General features: G+C 51.3%; 1 long non-coding RNA gene across 1 annotated transcript; it reads left to right on the top strand.

Moving 5' to 3' along the window:
- The first annotated feature begins 1024 nt into the window (after positions 1-1024).
- On the top strand, positions 1025-1897 carry LOC119970377. Its single transcript, XR_005461598.1, has 2 exons — positions 1025-1163; positions 1475-1897. It is a non-coding gene; the product is annotated as an uncharacterized LOC119970377 (long non-coding RNA).
- Positions 1898-5482: the final 3585 nt, after the last annotated feature.

The raw sequence follows: 5482 nt of genomic DNA, 5'->3' as shown, positions 1-5482 counted from the left end.
AATCCAAATGGGATCACTGCAGTCAATCCACTGTCCTCGCAGCAGTCCACTTGCTTTTTAATTTTGATAATCTTAATTTGTGACTAATCAAGTCGTGAGCCAACCATAACACTGTGGCTGTAAGAGAACAAAAGCTGGTGCTCTACCATGAGTGGCTCATCTGACTGCTCAAAGTCTACTTACCACCTGTTCACCTCAGATGTGTGTTGGACTATTTATTTTTTGGTTGTGTGTTTCTTATTCATACATGGGATATAGACATCACTGAGAAGGTCAATATTTCTTGCCCAGCCCTTATTGCCCTTGGAGGTGGTGGTGAGCCACCTTCTTGACCTTCTATAGACTCTTGCAGTTCCAGGTTTTGACCCAGGAACATTAATGGCACAGAAGTATATTTTCAAGCAAAGTGATTTGAAGGGGTAGATACGGGTGGTGATGTTTCTGAGCTCCCCTTGTTGATAGAGTCATGAGTTTCATAGAAGCCTTGGTGAGTTACTGCAGTGCATCTTGTGGATCATACTGCAGTCATGGTGTGGAGAGAATGGAGAGAGTGAAAGTTAAACGCTATGGATGGGGTGTTAATTACTCAATTTGTGTAGCTGCAACATCATCCAAGAAGCTTGATACTACCCGCGACAGAGCAGTTTGCTTCACTGGCAATTCTGCAACCAAATTCAATATCCACTCTGTGATCACCACTGCACTGTGGCTGCAGTACGTACAGTCTACAAGATGCATTGTACCAATTCACCTTGGTTTCAACAAAATTTCTCTTCCTGTGACCTCAATCAGTAAAAAGGAAAAAAAGCAGCAATTTTGCAGGAATACTTCAAATTCCACTCCAAGTCATTACCTGTAAAAATATCAAATCTAAAGTTAGAACAACGAAAATCATTCTGTAATTAAATGTTTTTAATTGTTTTAATTGTGATGTACAGAAATTGTTTATTATTATGTATTGGTACTTTTATGCAGCATCGCCACCAAGAAACGACTGTGAAGCAGATTCAATCACTTGCTAGCATAAACCCAATTCACAAAAGACCAGAAAATATATTAGGCCGGATTCTCCATTCCGGCGTCCAAATGCTATGGGCAACGGAGGATCCGTGGAGTTCCACGACAGAAAAATCAGCGCCACACTCGCACCAAATCCACTACTGGTGAGGAGCTAGCACCTGCGCGCATGCGGAACAAGTGAGAATCGCTGGGTCCACGATGGACACGCGCAGGACTGGCAAGCTGTAGCCACACATACGCCTACACCTCCCCACACTCGCACTGATCGCGCCCAAAAAGATGGCGTCAGTTGTGCTGGGCCACGTACCTGTCCACCCTAACCCCACAGCCCATCTCCTGGCCACCACCACTCCTCCCCCCAGCCTTGGCAGAAACCTCCCATGACCAACGGCATGACTGTCGGCGAAGTATGGCGGTGCTACACAGTTCCCACGTCCTCTCTTTCTCTCCACAGCTGCCACGCCAGGCTCATGACTGTTGAAATCACACGTGGACCGCGCCATCGGGAACTTGGTCTGTCTGAAGTGGGGCATCGTGGATGGCCCGATAATGAGATGCGAATGCAGTTGCAACTGCGCATGGCACGTGTCGGAATAACGCCAATTTGGAGGAGGCGGAGCATAGTGACCCGGCGTCGAACCAGCACCTGCCGCGATTTCAGCGTCGGGAGCTATTCTCGCCCAATCGTCGTTCCTGATTTTGCCGCGGGCAACGGAGAATCTTGCCCATTATATTTCCTTCAATTTCACTGGGCCAGATCCTAAAATTTCCAGCCTAACACCAATATGGTAACTTCAACATAACAAGGACATAAGCAATTTAGAGCAATTAGGATTGAACAATAAATGTGGGCTGCTTTAAACAGCCGGAGAACCTCCTCTTTTGCTCAATGTCTCTAATACAATTCTGAACTTGAAAATTACTTAATTAGTTGGGAAAACCTTCAGGATTGTCTGAAAATATGAAAAGTGCTATATAAATGCAAGCCCTTAATATTTCTATAATCATAAGATCCCCTTTCACAAAAATGATGCACTAGAATAGAAACTACATGATAATTATATCAAATCACTTTCAATACAGTGAGACAATCTGGAGATGTAATAGAAATCATCTGCATATTTTTTAACACATTTTTATTAGAGGTTTATAAATTTTTAATGATAATGCAACAAATTTTCAAAACACCAGTACAGAACAAATATTTCTGAAAACATAATATCAGAGAGAGACAGGATCAGTTGAGAACAATGGGCCTTAAGAACTAGTGCTTCTATTTATAGACAGGATCTATCAGGCGTGGGGGAAGGAGGCAGAAAGAGGATAAGGCCAAATAAAAATGTTAGGGTAACATATCAAGATGCACACCTCTATGTGTAATGAGATCATGGGCACGATCTTCCGGCCTTGTTACGCTCTCGCTCACGCAAAACAAGGCCGGTGAATAGCGGGAGAGGCCAAAACCCAGATCCACGACAGGTGCCAAAGAGTTTGCAATACAACCGGTCCGGTCCCCTAGGTAAAATCGGGATCTTGCCGTAACGTGGCAAGACACCAATTATCACCACTTGAGCCCAATTTCCATATAATTAATGAGAGCGACCCATATCCAACCGCCTCCTATCATTCATCGGCCTCCCCAGCAAATGGTCATGCTGGCAGGGATTAGTACTCCTCTAGAAAAACGTCAACCTGGTGGACTGGTTTCTGTGGGGAGCTGAGGAGGTGAGTAGCCATCTTTGCTCACAGGCTACGGTCGATCGCTACTGTAACCAGACCCATTGTTTCTGCACCCCCCACGTGCAACCTGTGGGTGCCGCCATCTTCCTCGCCTCACAAATCGCGTGGCCCGTGGGCGCCGCCATCTTGCTTGCCTCAGGACACGTGCGGTCCGTGGGCATCGCCATCTTCCCCCCATCAGGCTTCGTGCCGCCCGTGGGCGCCGCCATCTTTCACGCCACCCGCCATGGGCGCTGCCATCTTCACCGCCTCAGGACCCCTGCTCCTCGGGCACCTCATCAGGCCGCTCATCGCCTGCAACCGCCGCCGACCAGCCAGGGGCCTTCCAACACCAGCTACAGCTCGCCTCCATCACAATCGACCAGTCCCGGCCGCACAACCTCACAACCACATCGACGACGGTAAAGGTCGATGGGCACAAGACATCATGCCCTCTTGACTCCGGGAGCACAGAGAGCTTCATCCACCCCGATACGGTAAGGCGCTGTTCCCTTGCGGTACACCCCATCACGCAACTAATCTCCCTGGCCTCCGGATCCCACTCCATGGAGATCCGGGGGTACTGCACCGCCACCCTCACCATCCAGGGCGTAGAGTTCAGCGACTTCCGGCTCTACGTCCTCCCCAACCTCTGAGCTGCCTTGCTACTCGGCCTGAACTTCCAGTGCAATCGCCAAAGTCTAACTGAAATTCAGCAGGCCCCAACCACCCCTAACTGAATGCGGCCTCACAACCCTTAAGTTCGACCCGCCCTCTCTGTTTGCAAACCTCACCACGGATTGCAAACCCGTCGCCACCAGGAGCAGTCGGTACAGCGCCCAGGACAGGACCTTCATCAGGTCGGAGGTCCAGCGGCTACTGCGGGAAAGCATCATCGAGGCCAGCAACAGCCCCTGGAGAGCTCAAGTGGGAGTGGTGAAAACCGGGGAGAAGCACAGGATGGTTGTTGACTACAGTCAGACCATCAATCGGTGCACGCAGCTCAACACGTACCCCTTCCCACGCATATCTGATATAGTCAATCAGATTGCACAGTACCGGGTCTTCTCGACAGTGGACCTAAAATCTGCCGACCACCAGCTCCCCATTCGCAAGGCGGACCGCCCGTACACTGCGTTTGAAGCGGACGGCCACCTTTACCACTTCCTTAGGGTTCCCTTCGGCGTCACTAATGGGGTCTCGGTCTTCCAACGGGTGATGGACTGAATGGTTGACCGGTACGGACTGCGGGCCACCTTCCCGTACCTGGATAACGTCACCATCTGCGGCCACAACCAGCAGGACCACGACGCTAACCTTTCCAAATTCCTTCACACTGGCAAAGTCCTCAACCTAACGTACAACAAGGAGAAGGGCGTGTTCAGCACCAACCGCTTAACCATCCTTGGCTATGTGGTGCAAAATGGAGTTCTAGGGCCCGACCCCGATCACATGCACCCTCTCCCCCACAGCCCCAAGGCCCTCAAACGATGCCTGGGGTTCTTCTCATACTACGCCCAGTGGGTCCCTAACTATGCGGACAAGGCCCGCCCGTTCATTCACTCCACCGCTTTCCCCCTGATGGCCAAGGTTCACCAGGCCTTCAACCGTATCAAGGCTGACATCGTCAAGGCCGCGATACACACGATCGATGAGACGCTCCCCTTCCAAGTCGAGAGCGATGCATCAGACGTCACTCTGGCCGCCACCCTCAACCAGGCAGGCAGGCCCGTGGCATTCTTTTCATGCATCCTCCATGCCTCCGAAATTCGGCACTCCTACGTCGAGAAGGAGGCCCACACCATCGTTGAAGCTGTGTGGCATTGGAGGCATTACCTGGCCGGCAGGAGATTCACTCTCCTCACTGATGAACGGTCGGTGGCCTTTATGTTCAATAACACACAGCGGGGCAAGATGAAAAATGATAAAATCTTGAGGTGGAGGATCGAGCTCTCCACCTACAGTTACGAGATTTTGTATCACCCTGGTAAGCTCAACGAGCCCCCCAATGCCCTATCCCGAGATACATGTGCAAACGCACAAGTGGACCAACTCCGGACCCGGCACGACGCTCTCTGTCACCCAGGAGTGACCCGGTTCTTTGACTTCATAAAGGCCCCCAACCTGCCCTACTCCATTGAGGAGGTATGGGCTATCACTAGAGACTGCCAGGTCTGCGTGGAGTTCAAACCACACTTCTACCGGCCAGACCGAGCGCACCTAGTGAAGGCCTCCCGCCCCTTTGAACGCCTCAGCGTGGATTTCAAAGGGCCTCTCTCCTCCACCAACCAAAACACGTACTTGCTTAATGTGGTCGACGAGTATTCCTGATTCCCCTTCGCCGTCCCATGCCCCGACATGACGTCTGCCACCATCATCAAAGCCCTCAACACCATCTTCGCTCTGTTCGGCTTCCCCGCCTACGTCCACAGCGACCGGGAATCCTCATTTATGAGTGATGAGCTGCGCCAGTACCTGCTCAACAGGGGCATTGCCTCCAGCAGGAAGACCAGCTCAAACCCCCGGGGAAATGGGCAGGTGGAGCAGGAGAATGGGACGGTCTGGAAGGCCGTCCAGCTGGCCCTACGGTCCAAAAATCTCCCGGTCTCTCACTGGCAGGAGGTCCTCCCCAATGCCCTTCACTCCATCTGATCGCTACTTTGCACTGCGACTAATGCAACCCCCCATGAAGGTCTCCTTGCCTTCCCCAGGAAGTCCACCTTCAGGGTTTTGCTCCCAACGT

The sequence above is a fragment of the Scyliorhinus canicula genome, chromosome 8 (genome assembly GCF_902713615.1).
Source record: "Scyliorhinus canicula chromosome 8, sScyCan1.1, whole genome shotgun sequence".
NCBI lineage: Eukaryota > Metazoa > Chordata > Chondrichthyes > Carcharhiniformes > Scyliorhinidae > Scyliorhinus > Scyliorhinus canicula.
Note: the sequence above shows the minus strand (reverse complement) of the source record. Positions and strands in the feature narration are given on the sequence as shown.